The sequence below is a fragment of the Fringilla coelebs genome (assembly GCF_963513975.1).
Source record: "Fringilla coelebs genome assembly, chromosome: 8".
NCBI classification, from domain to species: domain Eukaryota; kingdom Metazoa; phylum Chordata; class Aves; order Passeriformes; family Fringillidae; genus Fringilla; species Fringilla coelebs.
The window spans coordinates 31,015,638-31,039,491 of record NC_140066.1 but is presented as its reverse complement, the minus strand read 5'-3'; positions in this window follow the sequence as shown (position 1 = coordinate 31,039,491).

The window sequence follows — 23,854 nt, the reverse complement described above, 5'->3', positions numbered from 1 at the left end:
GCAAAAGGATTTCATCCTTTCCATGTCTCTCAAAAAACATTAACATTTTTGCTCTCAGGTTTTGTTTTTTTTTTCACCCTTCCTCATAGCAATGCCTGGTTTCATTTGCTAGAAAGTTAACCAGTTCTCATCACAGTTACAAAGATGGGATAAAAAAGCCTGTCCCTCTCTAAACTCTTAGTCTAAGGTTTGCCTTAACACCTCCTCACCCAGTCACAGCAGCTTGTCACAACAAGACTCAAACCCGAGTGTTTTCTTCAAGAGGGAGCTTCAGCTGGAAACTGTGTGACTTTGTGGCCAAGCACAGCCACCCCAGCATGGATCTGACTCCACAATTTCTGTAGGAGCTGGAGTCTTTTTTGACACAAAAGGGAATTTTTCCTGGTCAGGACTGCATCCTATTTGCACTTACACCAGATTAACCACTGCTGAAAGTGGTGTAAAGGGTTTTTATGGTGATGGTAAAGCTAAAGCCAGCTTGGCAGAAGTGAGAGTGAGATTTGTAAATATATCAACAGAACAGCTTGTCTCTGGCTCCCCTGCAGCCAGGTATGAGAGATGCTCAGGGAGAAGCATGAGACACTTAAACTCTGACAATGCATTAGCACAAAAATCCCAATATCAAAGTCCAAACACACACTGCTTTACCAGCACTGAAACCAAGTGAATCCCAGTATTTTGGTTGGTTTTCAGCAGTCTGTGGAAGAGTTGTTATCTTTCTGATTTAAGATACAGTGTTACTTAAAACCCCTCAACAGTAAACCAAATGTCAAAAGATGAAAAAAAAAATTTCCATCACCCTCTGCTTTTTATAAAAATATATCAATTTAATAACTTGGTTTAAAGAAAAACAGAATGATCATGTTAAAATACTGCCAAATTTATAAGCTTTGACAGTCCCACATACTGAGATGAACAGGCAAATTTATTTAATAAGAAATAAAATACATTTTCTCCCTGCGTTCACTGAAATAATAAGACAGACACATCTGTCCCAAATTTCTTTTAAGGAACAGAATGGCTGCTGCTAACTAGAAAATAGTGCCTTTCTGCTGGCTTACCTCAAGATAAATTTACAGCTTCACTGTAACAGTATCAGAATTCAAAATGTAATAAGTTCAAGTAGAATGAGATCAAACATTTCTGTCCACATTAACTCTTTGATGTCACAATTCAATATCTGTCAATGAAAGATGGGGATGTAAAATGCAGGAAAGTTTATGCAACTTCTCACTGTTCTCAAAGCCAAAATATCTGCAGGGTCTGTTCTGTGGGATTTGCACATTCCTGTAGGAATGTGTGGTGAGCATGGTAGAAGGCTGCCCTGCCACAGGAGCCACAGACTTACGTGATTTTTGGGACATGCAGATCGTATTGTTGGCACAGAGCTCAGGCCCTCATAGTACAGCAGCTGTTTGGGGACCCAAACCAACATCTCAGAGATAAAAATTATCCCAGGCACGCTCCAGTGCAAGATCTTTGTGCAGTTAGAGTGCTAACACATTTCAAAAGGATTTCAGGGAAAGAGATGGTTCTTCTGCCATCTGGCCTAAGAGGAGGGATAGGCTTTTCTCACCCCCAAACAGAGCAGAAAATGGAAAACAGTAATTGCAGCCACACAGGAGAAAAATGGAACATTTGTCAAGACAGAGAAGAGTTGTCCTTCTCTAGGACAACAGGTAGAGTTACTACCCATAAATATGTCCCTAAATCTCCACAACAAGGGATTTATATGTCCCATATCAAATGGACAACCCTCCTTTAGGAATTTCTGTTGTCATCCCAGACCAGACATTTCTTCTTGATCTAAATCCTTCAGTCCTCTCTGTTTCCTTTGTGCTTCTCAGATGGCACCAAGAGGATACCAAGAAAAACCAGCAAGGAAATTCTTTATTTATGAACTTACATCATGCAAGTCAAACTGGCTCTTTAGCAGTTGTTCAGTTTCATGTGGCATTCCCATACACTGCTCCAATATTCTGGGAAACTGAACTTTGGGAAAAGTGTTACCAGCAGCATGCAGGCAAGGTGTGCCAATAACCAGCTGCGATGGTGAACCTTCCCAGGGAGAACCAAGAGATGAGAGGGAGAACCAAGAAATGAGAGGGAGAACCAAGAAATGAGAGGGAGAACCAAGAAATGAGAGGGAGAACCGAGAAAAGGTTTACTGGGGGTAAATGGGAGCCAGCTAAAGAGGCTGTGGCTCCCCACCAGTGCTGCCTGGTGAAGTCCTTGTTTGTGGGTTGATCTGACACCACTGCAGCTGTGCCCTGGCACACGTTCAGCTTGTGCTGGCCACAGAGTGCTTTTCTGGTCTAGCCTGAAACAGTTCTGCAAACAAGGCAAGCTGTATGAGCAAAAATCACTTGATGCCAGTATAAGCTGGGTTTCCCTGAAAGCTTTTGCCAGTGTCAAGTGTTCTTAAAAACTGTAAAAATAAAAAACAAAAAATGTCACACCCTTGGCTGGCATTGGCTTGTGTGCAGACTTTTTAAAGATATATTTGGCTCAAGTTTGCTTTTGCTGGATAAGAGTGCACCAATGTAATTGAAGAATGTTATGATAATAATAATAAATGTCACGTTTATTAACATATTTAACTGCATTAATAAATGGGAAGCTGTCAAACTGGTGTTACCCTGAGCAAAGACCATAATAACACTAAGTGGTAACTCTTGGGGACTGTGTGAAAACATGAATCTTTCTTCTGATGGAGTTGTAAAGCCTGTAACTGAAAACTAAAGCAATATCTCTCTTACCTTTGTGAAGAACAACTTTTAGATAGGGAAGGTTACTTAGCAGGGTCCAGAACACACAACAAAAGCAGGAAAGGAAAAAGAAATGAGTTTGTACTATGACAGGTTGAGGTCTCTGGATTCCCAAAGGCTATTCTTTTGGCAACAAAAGTGTTTTGCTGTCTAAGAAACAGATTGTGAATATCCTTGTCTATGAGTATCTAAATCTAAAGTGATTTAACCTGCCACAGTGAAAGGAAACCTTCCATGAGAGGTCCTAGAGGAAAAATCAGTTTCTCTGAATATACCTGCCTGGGACAAACCAGTGTCCTCCAAGGGACAGACAAGTCAGACCCTGCATCTGCTCAAGAAGTCTGAATAAAAATCCTTGAAAACTAAAATTAAAGAGTAATTACCTGAATAAAGCTCACAGAATTCGTTACTTTGTAGACAGGGCTAATTAGAACAAGAGAATATCAGGCAGGCACGACAAGTATGACCTGCCATAAACCAACCTAGCCACAACTGCATGTAAGAATGTCCCATTTTATCTGCCTGGTTTTCAGATCATTGTTAGTGCTGGAGAATAGCTCTGCTCAATGGCAAACAAGTGATGGCCTCACCTTCTGCATAACTGGCACATAATGGGGACTGTAAACTGGGGAGACTAAACAGCTGGGAGCCAGAATGGACCATTTGCCACACTGCCCTTGCCAACTGAGGTTTGGAGAGGGGAGGTTTTAAATATATTTTTGCACATTTTTTCCTATTCAATCAGCACTTTTCCCATAAATGTTTGCAGGATAGAAGGACTTTTGGAGCCTGACCAGACAAAGCTCTTGACTGCTTGCAGGTAAAGAGCTTGGAAGTCAATAGAATTACTGACCAATTTGAGAGCTCAAAGGAGCAAGGGAGGCAAGGTCTGTAGGGAGAGGTAATGTATTTTATGAGGAAAACTGATATCACTGGATAAAATGGACAAGCTGTCATGGACACAATTTTTGAGTGCAAGCCCTGTCAAAGGTTTTCATTTCTGGTGCAGAGGAATTATTTGGTTTACCCCTTCTGTTGCTTTGAAACACCTCAGGGCCAGTTTCCTCCCATTTCCAGTCACTTGGCTGTGGTGCCTTTTCCCACAGCCTTGTCCATGAGATCTGAGTTGCTCTCTAGGTGTACCTTTCTTTTTTCACAGGGCACCTGAGGCACCTCCTGAATTATGCCTATAATTCGAGGGGATTTAGGACACCTGACGTGTCATGTAATGCTACACAATTACATCCCAGATCCCAGCTTTCAACATCTAAAATCCAGCAAACCTAGATGAGATGATTTCAGCCTGAGTTCCTTTGTGGTTCCATTATGGATTTTTTTTTTCTTTTTTGGACAAGGATTAGCTGTAGCATAAAGCAAATCTAAAAAAAAAAAAAAATTAAAAATGTGGCTCTGGGTTCTTTATATACTCAATCCTCTAATCCACCCTCACATAACCTGTTCTGTCACACAGCCCTTGGTGTAGGTGTGTAATGGGATCTGATGACTGAGCTCCATTGTGTGAACACCCACACAGCACAAGCAGACGGAGCTGTTGCTGCAGCTCTTCCTCCGGCACAGCAGTCGAGCTCGACCATCCTTCCTCCCACCCACCCTCTCCCTCCCTCTGTGCTCTCTCTTTTACCACACTCCAGTGCCAGGGAACTGCTTTCTGCAGGCCAGACCAGAGCCTGAGCTGCACTCCCTGCTCTGAATCTGCTTCAGAGATGGGAAAAGGTGCTCACGGCGTCACCAGAGCTGCAGGATCCCAGCTCTGCATGTGAGAGTGGAAAATGTGATGGGATCTGCTTCATATTGCACAAACCCATGAGCTGACAGTTCTTTTGAAGATGAGCAAAAGAAGAGGGTGGGGATAAAGATTTCAACTGCATGTTCCCCAAATATTCCCTTGCATTTGACATAAAAGGTCTTCATTTAGTTCAGCTCATGCTGGGGATATTGAAACCCTACTGGAATATATATTATTTCTACCAGTGCTGCAACTTTGCAATTAAATAACCTTCTATACTCATTTTATATTTCTCAGCCTTCACAATATGTGCCAAATGCAGAATCTCTGAAAAACAGAGGACTGGTCAACAAGGGTTATTGCCTGCTAATAAAATAAATTGTGCTGCAGAAACTTAACAGGTTGTGTGTTGAATGTTTGAAGAAAAAGCAACAAAACAATTTCCACCCACCCAAATACTAACTGAATAACTTGGCCAAAAGCCTCATATTGTTACACAAATCTACTTTATCATTAAGAAAAGATGTACAAAGGAAGATTCAATTCCTAGCAGGATGCAGCTTAAGAAATGGAGAGGTAGCAAAAGGGAGATTAGAAAAAGCAATGAGGCACAGGTCAATGGCAATATATACCTTATATTTGTCTAAAGAAAACCTAATTGGAAATTTAACTAAAAATTGTTGCCAAATATCCCATTAGCTGATTCCAAAACCTGTTTCAACAGCTCAAACCTTTTCCATATCGCTGCGACTGCACAGGTGCCTACAAAGGTATAATTTGAATTTGTTTCTTATAAAACAGCTCATAAGTAGAAAATACCCTGGTTTAGCCATTATCAGGCATATTTTTCTAGGTGCCCATAATGGCAAAAGCAGCACAAGCCATTCACATCGTTAAAGCTTTGGGAGCTGACCAGGCTCAGCACAGGGGCTCTGTGAGACCATAAAGAAAATGTCTGCGAGCAAATTCCTATCAAGAATGAATCAGAACTCTGTGTAAGAGGTAATTTCAGCATCTCTGGCCTAGCAAAGTAATGCCAATTTAGGTATATAAGATAGGTATATATACCTATATTAGATATAAGGCCAAAGTCTTTCTGCTTAAACATTTCCAACCAGGAAAATAAAAAAAATGTTGTGGGAAACCTAGGTGGGTATTAGTGCTTTTTGTGCTTTGTTTTTTAACAAAAAATAATAACACACCCTCATTCTAAAATTCACAGTCACATCATCTAATGGTTGCAGCTTGTGCCAGCTCTCTGGATTAGTAAATCACAATAATGAAATTGTGAAATATCTTCCTACCATCAAGAAAAGAAAAAAAAATAGTTTTAGGGTTTTCCCAAGCATTTCCAGTCATGATCTTGCCAATCAATTCTTGTTGTGTAATGAGCAGAAAAGAACTAATTATATGACTTTTTTTTTTTTTTTAATTTCAGAACAAAGAACATATAATAATTATTGGTCCTGGAAACTTAAATATAGAATATGCTGTAATCCTGAGTTCATTATGACTTGAGGGACTGGTAATAATAATGAGGCATTACTCAGCCCTAAGGAGCTTCATATCTAGAAGGTAAATACTTAAAAGCCTTGGTACATCAGCAATCCAGAGGCAGGAGTAGAGATTATTATGGTTTTAGGTGAGGGTACATTATAATTCTTGTTTTTAAATCAGCTTTAAATCTGATTGCAGAAGAGCTGGATTTCAAAAAAGGGCCTTGGTGCACAAGAGCATGGGAAGGGCCTGCATTTTGCTTCCTACTTCTTGTTTGTTGGTACTCTGGGGTAGGAAAAGTGCCTGAAAATCATTAAGGATTGAACAAACTGAAGTTAAAAGCTTTGATCATGGAGTGGAAACAGGGAGCAGATAAGTGTGTTGTGTTTTCCTTCATTGTTTTTTGCCCTTAGACCACAACATTTGAAATTTAAAGTCATTGTTTGCCGATTTTTTTGTTTGTTTACACTTTCCGTGTGTGTTTTGATCAGCTCAGTTCACTTTGTCATACAGAAGGACTCCCACTGCAAAACAGCAACTACAAAGCTGCCCTTGTTTTTGACAGCCTAAAATACCTGTGTGATTAAAGCTATCAAATGACCTCCCCACCCTTAGAGCACCAAACAGCACCTGAGCCATAACTCAGCAATAACAGATGATCTGCATAATACTCCTCCAGTTATAGAGTCTCCCTCTAGTTATCAGCAACCCTAATAAATATAATAAGTATAATAAATATAATATTGGTAATTAATGAAGGGTTGCACTGGGGTGTTCTGTCTCCTGAAGGGCAGAATACCCTGTGTTGCCTGTGCTTTGCTTTGCCCCTGAGAACACAAACCTTGTGGAGAAAAAGGAAAGGAGAAATCACCTTGGGGGCACTCTTGGAAGTGTCAGGGATTTATTTCACAGCCCTGCTCCAAATAAAACACAGGATTTCAGTCATGGGCTGGTTACACGTGCCAGTCACTGGACTGCAGGAGAGGGGCACTGGGGGAAGAATTGCTGTCTGAAATAGAAACTTTGGTTGGAAATGAATCTTTGAGAGCTGATGTTCCTCTGAGTTGTGTTTCTGGAGGGCTGCTTTAGCAAGCTTGGCTGCTGTGGCTGGTCCCACCAGGATGCCAGCTCTCCACAAACACCTGGAGCAGCACAGGGCACAGAACCACCAGGCAGCATAAATATTCTGTTTCCATGATTCCTGACACCATACTTCTGGATTCACTGACAAGTGACCAGGACTGACATGACATCTTACAGAAATGAGACTGCTCCTGCAGCAAGGGGCTCCTGGAGGAACACTCTGTGAAGGTAAGGGTGGAAAAGTCAAGAGGATGAGAAAAGCATCCCTAAGATGCCCATGAATTGAGGGAAAGGTAACAGCTGGATTAATGTTCCACTGCTTCATTTTGGGGTTTGCCATGAATAATTAAGTGTAATTAATAAATAGTGCCCTGAAGATAGGATCAAACAGACGTTGGGTGTGGTGCTTAATCCTTCCTGAGTTGGAGAGCAAGGCCAGCAGCCCATAATGGATTTAACTAATTCTCTTAATTGCAGCTTCATTTGCCTGATCTTTCTAAATGGTATTAATCTAGATTTGCAGAATAAGCACTTGGAAAAGACTTACCAAAATCACGGTAGGATCTCAAAGACACATTTCTCTTCTTAGGTTTTCTTCAGTGGGAGAAGAGATTTCATTGTCAATGCAAATTCTATTAATTTGGCTAAGTGTTCACAGTCTTTGTTGGCATAAAATAAGAATTTAAAATGTCATTAACAAATTCAACCCTTAGAATCAACATTGGAACTGACAAATTCTGCAAGACTGCTAATTAGTTATTTACAGATTAAATACTCCTAAAAGGCAAAACTGCAGCATTTGACTCTCCTTTCTTCACTGGGTACTGAAGCACTGCACAGATTTCTGTGTCTCACAGAAGGAAACACATCCCACGTGCTGACAACCACACTGGGAGACAAGATAATCACATTTCTTTATCACCCTTTGCCTGGACAACAACAAATCTGCATGAGAGGCCTTTAGCTTAGAGCAAATTCCAGCCAAAAGAAGTTATAGCTCATATCCTCAGGTTTTCCAGATCTGATCTGCCCTCTGCTCCCACCACACTCCACTGCTCAGGTGTTCAGCTCCCTTCTCTACAGAGCTCACTATGATGATTAAAAAAATTAACAAAATCTAGAGATGCAGAGTTTAAATCCACTGCCAACAGTTTCTCTCCTTGGGCACAACAGAAAATTTCTCCTCTGACAGTGTTTTGTTGGAGAAAAAGTAATGAATTGCAGATCATGTGGAAAAAAGTGAAGCTGTGTGAAAGGCTGTGACTCGCCAGAGGTGACCAGCTGTGCCAGTTTTGACTCTTGACCCATTTTGAGTTTGATTTCCCACCTAAGTCCTGCAGATATAACTGCTGTCCTTCTTGCCTGAAATCAAGACCATCATTGGTGTTATCACCCATGAAAATAAAAGCCAAAATTCCCACTGGCTCAATGGTACAACATCTGCCAACTGAGTCCAGCTCTGCTCATGGCAAGGATTCTTCTGTCTTTTAATTACAGACTGAATAAAATATATATAAAACTAAATCAAACATGAGCAACATGGACTGTCCAACCATGTGTAATGTTTAATGTAGGTTCACACCACTCAGCTTTTCCCTTCCCATGGTTTGCTGCCTCCATTGCTGTGTTTTGCCTTAAACTGGGATGTATATTATTAGGAAAAATATGTTTGTTTCCCCCCTGTGTTTGTGCACCATTGAACACTGAGAATCCAAGGGCCTGTCACCCCACTGTACTATTAATAATTAAGACCAGTAATTATTTTATTCTCATTATCAAATCAAAGAAATAACACTGCTTCAAAGCTACACATGTTGCAAGTAGCAAAGTTCATGTGATAGCCACGGCCCTTTTGCTGCTCTTAGCTAGCCACTAACTCACTTAATTTTGTGTAGTTTAGCACATTACAAGATTGTTCAGGAGTGCCATAAATGATGTCAGGCACCATCAGAAACCACTTCAGAAAATCATTGCCTGTAGCCAGATCAAAAGGTGAACACCTGTAAACTTGCAGTTCTGGGAAAGCAGAATAAATCTTTTTTCTTTCTCCCCCTTTTTTTTTTTTTCTTTTTTTCCTTTCTCTTCCTCTTGGAGATTTGTTTCTTTTTGCCTTAAAGAATTTGAAAGGTTTATTTACAGCTTTTCAAATGACCCCTAATCTATTTAGAAAAACATAGCACGGCAAATTCATCTCGGGTGTAACTCCATTTGTTGACTTAAGCAGAGTTGTGCCAGAAGGGAGCCTGGCCCAGGAGTTTCTCTGCAGAGGAAAACAAAGCATTTGAATACAACACTTAATTGGCTCCTTGAGTCCCATCACAGGCTGTCCTGGAATATATTTATTAAAGGTAATTCTTTTATTGTGGTAAGATTGTATCAGTAATTGAAAGGCATGGTATTAGTTTTAAACCTTGTCTTTTTCCTTAGGCTTCCCTGCTCGAGGCTGATAATTTTCACAGCACCTGACAGTGTTTAGAGAGACATTGTATTATGTAGCTGAGTGAAATCTAAGACCATAAATAACTGGGAAAGTTGCTTATTTTGTCAGATATCAGCAATCTAATTAATTACAATCCATCAGGGTCAACTTTCAGGAAGCAATATAAAAAGTTGTTTACTGTGGAACTGTGGAATTCAGAGATGTGCTGGGAGCCTCTTGCAAGGACACACAGAGTCCATAAGTAATATTAAAATTATGATTGCTATATAATTAAAAGCTAATTGATTTGTTTAATCCTACAAATTTCTAGCATTCTTATCTTGACCAGGTTTTTATATTGATTCACCATTTTTACATGAATTTGTTATTTTTCTCAGCAAGTCCTGAAAAATGAATACTTTTATGAACACGTAAACCCCAGAAAAAGAATCTGGGGCACAAAAAGTCTATTAAAAACAGTAGCTGCTGATTTTCTTGCACTAAGGGTAGGGCATGAATCTGCCTGTAAAAAAGATCTCTCCATATGTTGCATATGGAGCAGGGGCACAGGGGAGAGTGGAAGGACCCTAAAGGGAAAGGACTGGCAGAAAGGATAAGGAAAAGAGACTAAGGAGAGAGCAGGGAGAACATTTGTGGGGGGAAAAATATAGAAATATTCTGAAAGCTGAAATCAGCAAGTGATTGAGACAGGACCAAAGCAGCAACAGACAATTGATCCTCTTCCCTACTCGACTGGATATAATGCTCATGGGGCATTATTCCTCCCTGTCCTGTCACAAGAAATAATCCTTAAAAGATCCAGTGATGAAGCCAGCAGAGAACTGGTGAACAATTAGTGTACATTCTGGATGAATCAGTTGCTTTGCTTTCATTTGGATGCTAATGATGTTGTGATTGCGTTAGGGTAAGCTGGGTTTGGGTTTTCTCAAGTACACAAAAATCTGCACAGTTTTAATTAGTTTGCTATGAACAAGCTCACTTTAAAGAGTAGCATTTAGTAGATTGTAGAAGATTTTCATCCCTTTTTTCTGACTTTAATATACCAATTAAGAGTTGTGCTTGTTGCACTGTTTTGGCCTTACACTGTGATTTTGGTCATATAGTTTAACAATTTAGAAGAAAATCCTGAGGCCACAGAGCATTTGCAAACACGTACCAAGCTGAACTGATGGGGAGAGCACTGAGAGGGGAATTTGCTTCAAAAAAATTATGGCCTTCCATGTGCAAACAAACTCATTTATAGAAAAAGGACTAATAAAACAGAGCCTTTTAATGAGGCACCCAAACAATATTTTTACAAACCAACTTCTTGCTAAAGAAGCTGCCTGGGTGTATGCACGTGCATTGCTGCTAAAACCAATTACTTTACTACATATGCTAATAATACATATGCATGATTAGCAAATACATATGCTAATAATTCAGCCAGGGTAAAAATGTTAAAGGAAAAAAAAGAAGTGTAGCATTTTGTTTATCCAAGCAACTTGAATTTATACACCACAAGGAAGAAAATGTTTTCTTTTTCACATATGAAACAACAGCAGGTAATTTAAAAGCAACAAATACCAACAGTGCCAATCCCAAGCAATTATTTGAGATAAGGATAAATTAAATGTCCAAATTATTTCTATATACCTATATATGATCCAGCATCACTGGGATTTTTAAAATGACTTCATGAGAGCAAGGTCAAGCTCTGTAGCAACAATGACATTAGAGACATTATTAAGATATAGAATTACCAAGTCAGATAACTTTTGGTTTTGCTCTCCTCTGTGAAACACACTTACAATCCTTTCTGCAGTTCCAGGTTACAAATGGCAAACTTAATCTGAAGAGAAACATTTATATATTTGATGTTAACTGCAATAACAGCTCTATTCAGTTAGAGCTCTTTAACCTTTTAATAAAGCAGATACTTGACACAAAGTTTTTGTTTTATTTTTATAATAGATATACCCCCCAAAAGCTTGAAGTAATAAATCTGACTATAGAGTAATATTTCTCAGTATTTGCCACATAGTTTGTACGTATTAGTGTTGCATAATAAATAGATGTTTAAAATATTTGTTCATAGAGGTCTTTCCTTGAACTTAAGCGTAAGTTATCTAAACAGTTGAAAAAAGATTTATAGTTATGAAGAGGCCTATATGTCAAGCAAAGTTTTATGATATGTTCTATAATAAATTAGCAATAAATGGATACAGGTGACTGTGGAATTTATGGCCTTTAATGTTTTAATGCTTCACTAAAGAAAAACCTATTATTAAGGTCCTAAAGGGTAATACAGGAATACCATCTACAAATTGTCAAATTAAATAGTTGTTGCCAGGTATTTCAACAGTGGAACATTTCTGCTTGACCAGCAGCAGGGGTGGATAGCAAAGAAAGAAGGAGAAGACCAGATAATTTCTCAAGTTCAGCTGAAGATTTCACCCTGCAAACCCTACTCACTGGAAGTGATGGGTCTGATCCTAAACCATCTCACATTTGAAAAACCTGTAATCCAGGTAATCTAAGTCTGCTTGAAGGGCTCCAAATCACTCATACAGGTAAAGGCTGAAGGATTCATCCCAGTTTAATGGAAGGCTAAAAGCCAGTGAGTGAAGCTTTGCTTGGTAGAGACCTTTCAAACATTTCTGTCCACATAAGAGCTATTGCTTGAATTTAAGAAATAACACACTGTGGAAAATAAATGGATTTAACTGTCCTAATTCTGTGACCTCAGATAATGCTGGAAAGTGCTCTAAAACACAAATGCCAATTTGCTCCTGCAGACGCTTGTGAACCTCTCTTAAATGATTAGACCGCCATCAAAGGATAAAAATATGGGTAAAACTGACGAGAACCCAACAATAAAATAATCCTTTGAGTCAAAACAGGGATGGTACTTGGTGAGGTAAAGGGAGAGAGATTTATCTTTGAAGGGAAATCAGACCTGGCAGGAAGGAGTTAAGATCCCAAAAGGACTTGGCAGTGCTGCCCCTCTGGAGAAACAGCCCCCCCAGGGATGTAGCAGAGAGCAACCCCGTCCTCAAAATTGCTTTTTAAGATTAAGCATATCCAAGCTATTAGCAGGATGTCTGCACGTTAACACATCAGCACAAAGATAGGGCCAGGGGGAGGGGGAAAGAGTTATGCAAAAGTGCTCTGCGACTGCCATTGGGGCAGTTCATCCCTAAAGGGAAACACATGTTAGACAATCCTCTGCCTAATAGGGTTGGACAGTAATTAAAAAATATCTTTTATTTGGAGAGCTGGGTCTTGAAACTACCAGCTCGCACCATTAATCTTTTTGATGTACTGCAAAGATCTGCAGCAAAGGTCAGAGGGCAGGAGCTCTGCCATTTGTAGGGGAACGAGCTCCCTGATGGGACAGTGAACTGCAGAGCAGATAAAGCCATTACACCCAGCTATCACTTAACTGTGGCCCACAAAGGGACCACAGGGTGACCATGACCTGATCACATCCCCATCTGCTCTCATACCACCGGGCCCTTGGTAAATCACCTTGAAAACTACCAGCAGCTCCTCAGAAATAAAATTCAGGTGAGGCAACTGCACAAGGAAACAATTTAAATTGAATGGAAAGTGGAGAGAGGGCTCATTGCTCTCAGGATGCCTTGGTCTGCTCCTCAGAGATGGCAGAGCCAAACCTACTGTAAAATGAGGCGTCTGAGATCCAAGTTATACCTCGCTGACTGTGCCACAGCAGCAAACCCAAAGCTGCACTCGATCCTCCCAGCATTAACACTGCTCTGCCCCACCAACGGTTTCCATCAGTCCCATTTGCTCCAGCTGGGGAATCTTCTGCTCTAAAGAGCCTTGATGTCCTCTACCAGTACAACCAAATCTCCAGAGTGGCAGAGTTTGTGGTCAGGGGGAAACCTGTCCATAGCCAGAACAGGCACCAAGTAACAGTTCCACGGCAGAGGCTGGAGGGCAGTGTTTTAGCCAGCCTCTGACACTGGCTCCAGCATGAACCAGATTGTCATTCAAATCATCTCCAGTGAGAGCTTTCCACTGCAGGTAGGGATAATTGTTAATTAACCCATTAGTCTTGTTCACTTCACAGCTCCTTTCCCTTCCGTGCTCTGCTGTCGTGACACCACGAGATGTTTTTCCTTATTTTGACAGGGCTAAGAACGTCAGTTCGGGGCTTTTTTAAGATTTTGGGGTGTTTTAAAAGAGAATTTGATGAACACCTGTGATTTCATCTGGAAGTTGTTTTTATCCCCATGCTGTGACGAGCTAACTTCCAGATCACCCTCCAGTCCATGTGTCTATCAGATGTGTTCATCTTGTGCTGGGCTGGGCAGGGTGGTTGGGTTTTTTTTCCACTATGAACTATGAGCTTATCTGACCCTTAACAATGACTGCTGCAGGTGAGTTGTAAAGCTATCTGCTGCTCAGATAAAACACAGATACTATCTACAGGTATAGCCTCTGCTTCCAGGATCCTCTGCTGTGCTCTGTCCAGAGGGCCAACAGTGACTGCTTCCCAGGGAATCCAGGGAATGCTCCTTCATCCCCAGGGTGAAGCTTCTGCACAGTCTAATATTATGTAAACTCTCAATCCTTGCTGTTTCCTCATGCTCTTTTTTTTATTTTTTTTTCCATTCATCACTTACCCTAAAAATTCTGTATCACTGTAAAAGGCAGATTACCGAATAAAGATCCCGTGATTAGTTTTTTGAATGCTGTCTCCCTCAGGACAGAACAAACTGAGATGATTGTGAAGGATTAATTTAGCTTGGTAAGTGTCCCCAGATCTGGCTCTAGGGTGTAATATCACCTCTCTATTGTCTCTGTATCCATTTCCACTCAGAAAATGGGGGAGAAGGACATCCTCTGATACATTTCTTTTCCTCCTTGGACAGCAGAAGTTGGCAGACTAGATTTTTCTATTCCTTTTAGGTAGGTTAACAGTGTATTTTATGCCTGATTTCAGCAGCTGTGATGAGCCCACATACAGAAATATTCTGGAAAGATCAGTTCACAAGAATGCTCAGCTTCTGGGGACAGGACAAGTAAAACAACTCTTCTGCAAAGATAGTTGATATCTTCTAAATAAGATGGTAAAAAAAAACCAGGACATATTTCTGATTCAAAACAATATTTATTTAATATACATATTTAGATGGCTTATTTGTGCAAATGAGAGAAAAAACTGCATTACTATTTCACCACAGATGAGGTTCTTCATTATAACTACATGCTACTAAATAATGATTTTCAGGTTTTTCTGCCTCTATCCACTACTGCAACATGAGAAATCTTTAAACATATTATACAGATATGTTTTTTGAGGTTTCTAATGTATGGGTATTTTAATGGTATCTACAGTAGTGTTCGAATGAGGATAAAGAAATAAAATTTATGGATTTCAGATGCTTCTTCATTTAAAGCAGACAGAAAAAACAAGGAAGTGGGGAAGTGATAGGTGTAATGCACCACAATTGCTTTGCATCTGGGATTTTCAAACATGTTTAAACCACTGGCATCTCTTCATGCATTCAGACACATTTCAAAGAGCTTTGAAGGGCCTTCCTCCATACAAATGTTGTGCATTGGGAATGGGTGTGATCCAAAGCCCTCCTCTGGATATTCCTCTGCCAGTCTGTGGCTCTGCATCCCCACCTGAATTTTGCAGCTGAGGTCACTCCCTGTTATGTCCAGGACTGAATTTTCCTGTAACCCTTGTAAGGCACCATTTCAAGTACCAAAATTATACCAGTGACCTCTGAGAGCTGCAGCAGGGGAAGAAGGGCTGCCAACCTCCAGCTGCAGCTTTCAGGCTGGTTCTTGGAGACTGGGCTGCAGGGGCAGATGATGTTTCCAGCATCTCCCAGTGGAAACTGCAGCATTGCTTGTCATGCACCACAAAATGGGATTGCTCTTGGCTTTAGAAGTCTGTACTGAGCCAAAACCCAGCAAAAAAAGCCTGAGTAGAAATGCAGGAGGTGTGTGGCTTTCATGCCCAGGGACCAGAGGGAAAGGGTAGCACTGTCTGTCATAACACAAAGGTAAAAAGAGCTGGGGGAAAGCAGGAGGTGTTCTGTCAGAGGGAATGGAGAAAGGGATGGAAGCAGCACCAGACAGAACAACATGCAAGTGGAGGTGAAGAAATTCAGAAGGGGATTTTTCTTCTAGGGACAAGAAAGGACTGTACAAAATCAGAAGAAGTGAGAAGAGGTTAACCCTGGAGGGACAGGGTTGCTGTTGACAATATGAGAGCAGTGTTTGAAAGAGGAGCTACAAAAGATGGAAGAGATACCATGCTGTTGAAAAAGAAATAAAATTTTAAAAAAGTTTATCAGTTACTTAGACATTTCAGAGTCTGTATGGAACAAAAAAAAAAAAAAAAAAAAAACCCCAAAAAAAGGCCACAGTTTTTAAACAAGAGAAAAAGAAACAAAGACAGAAAAGTGAATGAATAAACCTCAATCTGTGAAGTTGCTGATCCTTTCCACACACTCCAAAGGGGCTTTATAAAAAAGTAGAATGTCTTTTGATGTTGAAAGATAAATACAAAAGAAAAGCACCAGTAGCTATGACTGGATATCAAAAAATGTAAAGGTCTATTTGCACATCTACCTTCAATATAAAGTGATAGTCTAAGACACCTGGGTACCTGTGTGATTTCCTGGGTTAATTGATTTATAGTCTTTTGTTTCACAGGAAGTATTTCCATAACAATAATGGAGTGTGACATTTGGGGTTTTTTCTTCCCGAAGGCATGCAGCAAGCTGAGTTTTATACCCAAATATACATGTCTCATTTGATATTGGCTTAATGGCTACTTTCCCAAACACAACAATGCCTGGCTCAACAGGATTTCTACTGTGATTCATGTAACAGCCAAGTCCAGGAACATTGCTTTCTTTTTCTTTTGTTTTTTCTTTCTCTGATACTATCTTCTTTTTTTTTTCTTCCTTATTTCAACTCAAGAGGGTCTCAGGTTAAAAAAAGGGAAAGGAAGTTATGCTAATGAAATTCTATTTCCCCTTTAAAGATACAAGCATAATCTTTAGCTAGCATGCTTATTGCAAATTTAGGCGCACAGGATCAAAATTCAAAATTACTCTCACTTTCAAAATAAAAATCTCTAAATCACAGCAGAGAGCACCACACCTTAAAATAAATAGCCTAATTCATATATAAAGCTGAAATTCCACCAGTAAGGGTCCTGTGTGGTGACTCTAGCCCAAGCTGTTGTCTGTAAATTCATTTTACCAAACATCCAACCTGGGAAGTGGGAGATTGAAGAAACAGCAGAAACTCACCTCTCCAGGAACCAACCTGACTGCAACTTGTCTGGTGTTGAGTGTCTGGTTCTGGTTTTACTCCTGTAAGACTGAAGTTAAACTATATATTCTTGCCCTCTGTCATCTGACAGAGGAATGTACTCAGCCCCCTAACATTTGCACTGCTTGTCTTGCTGCCATCATTAAAAGAACCTCCTGCCTTGTAAAAATGTAACTACACGTGTTTCATAAAAATCGATATAAAAATAACAACACCAGGGTACTTACATCTTTCTGGAACAACTGAATTCTGAAACAAGCATCTTGGTTCTTCCTCCTGCAAATGGATCAAATTACATTTCACTGGGTAATAAAGTGTGGTACAATAGCCTGCCCAATCTGTTTTCATCTTGTCTGGTACAAAGTTTCAGATATACTCACTCATTATTCAACCTAATGGGCCGGGTTTGGCAGATATTGAATGTTAGCGCTCTCCCTGGAAGCTGCAGAGGTTAACTGCTCCTAACAGTCTCTTTCCTTCCTTTCTGGGCATGTTTTCCCCATGAATATTTGAAACAACAGAACTAAATGTCACAATGAAGGTGCTGGTACAGACCACAGTGATGAAATAATGGTAGCAATTTTTTTGTTCTAATCCTCCGTCAACCCAGTGGAACCTGGTCCATACCTGGAAATATTTTGAAATGTATCAGGGAAGCAATCTGCTCTTGCCAAAATGCTTGCAGAATTGAAGGTCCACATTATTAAGCATTATTATTGTTCTTTATTCACTTTATTGAATGATTGTGGCTCTCCATGAGAAAAAATAATACTGTCAGAGACTGAACTGGAGATGTTACACCCTTCATTCAATTATCATATCAGAGGAGAAAGAAAAATCTTTCTAAATACAAATTACTTAGTTTAATGTTAACTATGAGCAAAATAATGGTCATTGTAATCCTGTAAGTGGTCCTGCTGCAGGAAGTTAAAAACAAAGTTACTTCTAAAAGCAGAAGCTTGAAAAACCTGTGTATATAATTTCTAGGCTCCGCAGCAAGGAATTACACAAATTGCTAATCAGGCACTAAAATGAATATACTGTTGATACAGTTGAAATGTTTTCTTTGCTCTCCTGTCGTGCTATAATATTTTTCTAGTCCCTGCACTCAAAGTAGATACATCACATTTTGATGTAGTTAGGCTCTTTTCAAGGTGTGAAATTGGAAAGTACCAACACCAAAGGAAAAAAATTCTTTTAATACTGCGCTGTGCCACTTGAAGCTGTATTACCCTTTGGCTTCGAGCCAGCAAACTCCAGTGAGAACTATTTTATAGCACATGACTATAATAAAAGATATTTAAACACGGCCTAACAATGGATTAAACTAGTAAGACATAGTTTGTGTTAGATCCCAAGGATGAATATCAAAAATAGAGGCAATAGTTTTGAAACAACAGCCAGCAGTGAAAAGTTTACTTCTAATATAAACCAGACAGTCCCCAAAATAATTTGTGGTTTATTTAATTCTTACCGTTCATCTTGTGTTCTTTTGAGTAAGCTAAAGTAAGACACCCGCGTAAAAGCACCAGCTGGTTTAGATTTTGATTTTGGATCTCTAGTGAGCTGAAAAACTCTAATCTGCATCTGCAAGGGTGGGGAGTCGTTTTTGTAAACAAGGAAAAAAAAAAGATTTGCTGCAGGGGGAAGGGCAGCTTAGAAGAAGGTGCATTTTGGGAGAAGAGAGAAAAAACAACCTCGTTAATATATTATAATAAATTACTGTTTTGTCATTATCTGGTTATATTTGCACAAACATCAATTGCATGTGAGCCCTGAAAAAAGAATGTTTCATTGCCTTTAATATGCACTGCAGTGTGCACCCATACAAAATCATTACTGTAACAAAACCAGCTGCATGTAATAGAAAGCAAATGATTTACAATGTTACTATAAGAAACTACTTTATTTCATATTATCATAAAAAGAACAGCACTGAAAATTTGCATGACAAACACAAGAATCCAGGAAATTCCAAATCTAATTCATTTTTAGGTTTTAATAGGTATTAACTTACGGAGGTGAATTGTTAAGAACATTTCTTGCAGAATATTTCCAGAGAGTTTAGCTGCGATATTGGAACATATATTTAGTGAAATGTGACCTAGCCCAGCAGATGAAGGAAATGCATAAGCTTTAAATTCACTGCTGGACCTAAAAAAAGCACATTTATTTTTATCACCATGCTGTGGCAGAAGGTTTGGGTCTACCAAGGATCTCTCAAGCCAATGGGTCTTCAGTCCTTTGAACAAAGACTGCTGGATTTGATGCAGTTCTAAAATTTCATTTCTGTTACCAACCTGCACAGTGACTGTTTTAAACTGCTGTGAAATTTTAACAAATAAACGTGAGCAATTTACTCTGAGCCCACATTCTGCCTGGTTGTATGGAGGGGTTGGGATACTCTGCTGATTTAGCAGATTATGAAGGACCAAATCCCAACTCCATCTCACACAGGTCATGAAACAAGTTCCTGTTGTGTCCTGGAAGGTAAGCCTATTGTATTCAGCTAGGAAAGGAGATAACAGCTGTTACCAAAAAGGTGGCAGGCATGTAAAACAAAAACTGAAGTCTTGAACAAATGAAGCTTTATAAGACCCAGGCAGAACTCAAACAAATGTTCAATGAAAGTCACTTTTATGGCTGTACTTTGGTTTATCGCAAGGCAGTAATAAATGTGTCTCATTAAAAGCCAGTAAAAGAACACCACCTACACCACCAATTGCTGTAACTGCAGATATAGCAGATCTGGAATAGTTACCTAAAGACCCTCATTTCCTAGCATTTAATGCTTCCCTGTCCATATAAACTAGCTTTCTATGGATTTAAAGACTGTTGGATGCTAAAAGCAGCAGCTGTTCCTGGGAAAACGACACTTTCAAAGCCCTGTTTCTTTCTCAAGGTGAAGTTAGAGGAAGGTTGAATGAACATGGAACGCTCCTCAGTGAAAAAAAAATTGCCAGAGGAGAACATGCCAACAGAAAAACAAGCAATTCCCCCATCCTGGCTGGAGTGTGAGTGTTTTGCCTCAGCTTTATTGCTCAGCGGGTCAAATTCATTCCTGGTGAAATGGCAGTTCCCATGGTGAAGCTGCAGGAAAATTCTGAAACATTCTGGCACCTGTCAAGAAATGGGGATGTGAAAGTGGGGGGAGGAACTGGCATGTAGAAGCTGGGATTAAGGGTGGGAGCCACCACATAAAAGGTTATTCTTGTTCTAGTTGTAAGAACTTTTTTATTGCGTAGAATTTACATACATGCTTATTAAGTGGTTTAAAAAAGAAGCCTGACAGATATTAAACAGCATGCCACACTCTTTATGCTGCTGCCATACAGATGTGTCCAAAGCATAAACAGACTTACAGTCAGCACTTGATTGCTCTATGGGAGAGTATCTCTGCAGTCTATTTCTCCAAACTTTTCAGGACAATTAACTTGAGAATTGGAATTTTTTTTTTTTCTCCCCCAGCAGATTTGATCCATTGCTTGATCTCTCACTGCTTTCCAATTATGCAGGGAAAATATATAGCAAGTGTTTTAATACCCTGGATTGAATTTCCTAAACCTAAGCTAGCAGCAGAGTTACTGGGCCGGGGATTCTGGCACAAGAAGTACAGCTGTGTGTGAGCTGGTGGGAAAACTACTGGAATATCATGACTAGTCTTGGTGTTCACACTTCAAAGAAGCCATGGAAAATTGAAAATAGATCAGAAAAGAATTATTTCAAGATCTAGAGTATCTGCCTTGTAGGGATAGATGTTTGCAGTTCAATCTGTTTATCAGAAAAAAGGTTAAAAGACTTCATCAATATATTAATACCTACATGTGGAGAAAATGTGTAATGGTGCCATAATTTAAAATATAAAAATGAATCAAGACAGAAGATGAAAATGATCAAATTCTGATTATAGATATAACATATGGGATTATTAACAGTGAGATTAGTTAGCTCTCAGGTAAACTTTTACAAAGGGATTGTGGGTTTTTCACCCCAGAAGCTTTTCAGACTGGGTGGATCTGTGACCAAGGAGAGCTGGGAAGTGGGCTGGGTGCAGATTTCCCAGGTGAGGCATTCTGGAGAGGGCACATGTGTTAACCATCATGGTCCCTATGACCAAGGATGTGCTGGGGCAGGTCAGACTTCTTCAGCTGAACTACAACATCAGTATATGAACCAAGGCAAAACCTTCCTGAAGAGTTCCCTCTTCACAGCAGTGCTGATGCTTTGGGAAGCCATGTCACCTGTGCTTGGCTTGGTGAACAGCACCTTCTTTCCATCCTGATTCCCTCCCTGTCTGTGCTTTCCTGCAGAAAACATAACAGTGGACCCAGGTAATCTGGTTTGTGCAATCCCCCTGGTGCCATGCACAAACCAAGTGCTCTAGCCTCTCTTTTACCTCTTTTTTTCTCACACTTAAAATTTCAGGCTTGCCACTGGATAAAAGTCTTCTTTGGGAACATATGCTGGATACTTAAATGTTGAAGAAAATCCCTGTTTCTGCAATTTAAGTAATTCCACGGATGACCCTGAGAAGTTGTATCTTGGCTGGGATGATATTTAAGTTAGTATTTACAACTGCCTGTGAGTTTTGCTGAGTAAAAGTTATTTTCACAGTAATATTAGTCTTGTGCCTCTTTACTCAGCACTGTCTAGCCATTACCATGCTGCTCAGACTCAGCAGTTGTGCAGTTATCAGCTTCTGTGACATCTTGATACGGTCACTAGCAATGGAAGGACACAGGCAGCGGCAGGACGCTGCACAAAAGACCATTCAAAAAATAAACAGCAAGAACATCTGACTGCCAAAGTGAAGCATTTAATCACATAGGCTTTTCTATCACTGGAGATGAAGGCAGACATGCTGTTACAGTAATATGGGGAGAGAAAAAATGAGATTGAGCAGCAGCAGCAAAGAAACAAAGGAGAAGCTGAAGGAAAACAAAATATGGAGATGATTTAAAATCACTTATGAGACCTGTGCCTGCTAATGCATTTTTTTAAATGATTATGACTTACAGAAAATACATTCAGACATCTTCTTCTCATTAGAAACACTGAGTTGAAAAAGATATAACCAGTATCCCAGTGTGTTCCCCTAACATGAGCTTTTGAACCACAGCTACGAAGTTGCATCCAACATTGGTATGCCTTAATATCATGTGTTGCTGCATGATGAGACATCTGTGTTCTTATATGGACAATCCCACTACCCCAGCATCAGTGAGAGTGTTTCTAGAGAACAATTGCTGATGTCTTAGCATGGTTTCTATCTTTCTATTGAAACTAGTATGCTCCATCTTTGACTTCATAATTTTCTAGCTGATGGGAATTTCCAAAGAGCTGCTGTAGAGAGCTTTTACTGTTGCTCACTCCTTTTTCAGTCATTGATAGGCAATGCTGTCAAACATCAACAGAAAATGAGGATGCATCATAGGTTCAAACCATGAAAATAGAGTGAAAACTCGGAGGTAATGACAAATCACTTTTGCTAAAGCACCTTTTAAAGTGGTGGTGAAGAAGCTCAGAGGGTGATTTCTATGTCTTAACATAGTTAGTGGTGACTTTTTTAGTGAGGTTTAACCAGAAAGAACTCTGCTTGCAAACTTTCAGAAGCAAAGACAAAGGAATATGAAGACCAAAGCAACAAGAGATTTTAACGCCAGGCAACTGTTCTAATTTTTATTTACTCAGACTCCAAAACCAACTAACTTTGTCTGTGTCACTTTGCTTTCACAGGCAGGTACACTTTCTGAGCATAATTCTAAAGTGAGAGTGGACAAAGTGACAGAAGAGCCTCAGTAGTTTCCTAGAGCAGGGGAAAGGCCTTCAGAGCTGCAAATAATAACCAGAGACTAAATTCTGCTCTCTGTCACACTGGAGAAAATTCAAAGTAATTACCCCACTGACTTCAGTGTAGTGATCCTAGATTTATATTACTGTAAATGACAGCAAAAATTGGACCCAATATAGAAATCATTTATCTAAGGCCCTAAGTATAGTTAGTTGCACAATTCAATCTGTAAATAATGCCTCTAATGCACATATGGCTAATTTACATCCCAGACTATGAGAACATATCCAGTGCTGATTTCCAGGATGCTTAAAGCACTATGCAGTGCCAAAATAAATCTGCAGTATTCCCAGAGCCCTCACAATCCTTCCAACTTCTGGGGTTGGAAAGAAGATGCACTACACACATTTTGGAAAAGTGAAATTCTATCTGCTATATACTAGTTATTGGATAATTCTTACCAAAAGGGCATAGAAGGCTGTTAAGCAGCATTCTGTGTCTACTTGCAAGAGCTCTGCTAGCTCTCTCCTCTCAAGAAGTTGTTTTTATCTAATTTGTCTCTTACTGGGAGCAGAATTCTAGGAGCAGCTTGAGTTTTCTAAGAATAAACCACATTTGAAAGATATGAGGGTTTTAAGTAACATTGGAGAAGAGTGCTTGGAGTACATACATTTAACATACATAAAAATTAACTACAGTAATTTAAGTAAGATTCCTTCTCTAATCACATATTTATGTTAAGACCTCGCTGAAGCCAAATTGAAATTGATATTTGCTGGAGGAAAGATGGTATAAAATCTGAATTATTCACCAGCTCATCAAGAGAAGAAAATTCCGCCAAAACATCAAGTATTGTTCTGGGCTTTGTATGAGCACTGCAATGTGGTGTGTGAAGAGTTAGAAAATCCATGTCCTGCTGTACCTTGGACTTCAGAGAGACATGTTCAGCCTATGTGTAAAAAACACATCAACCTTCCTTCCTTCCTTCCTTCCTTCCTTCCTTCCTTCCTTCCTTCCTTCCTTCCTTCCTTCCTTCCTTCCTCCCTCCCTCCCTCCCTCCCTCCCTCCCTTCCATGTAAAGCTATTTACTTGGTTGGTTGGTTGGTTGGCTGGTTGGTTGGCTGGTTGGTTGGTTGGTTGGTTGGTTGGCTGGTTGGTTGGTTGGTTGGTTGGTTGGTTGGTTGGTTGGTTGGTTGGTTGGTTGGTTGGTTGGTTGGTTG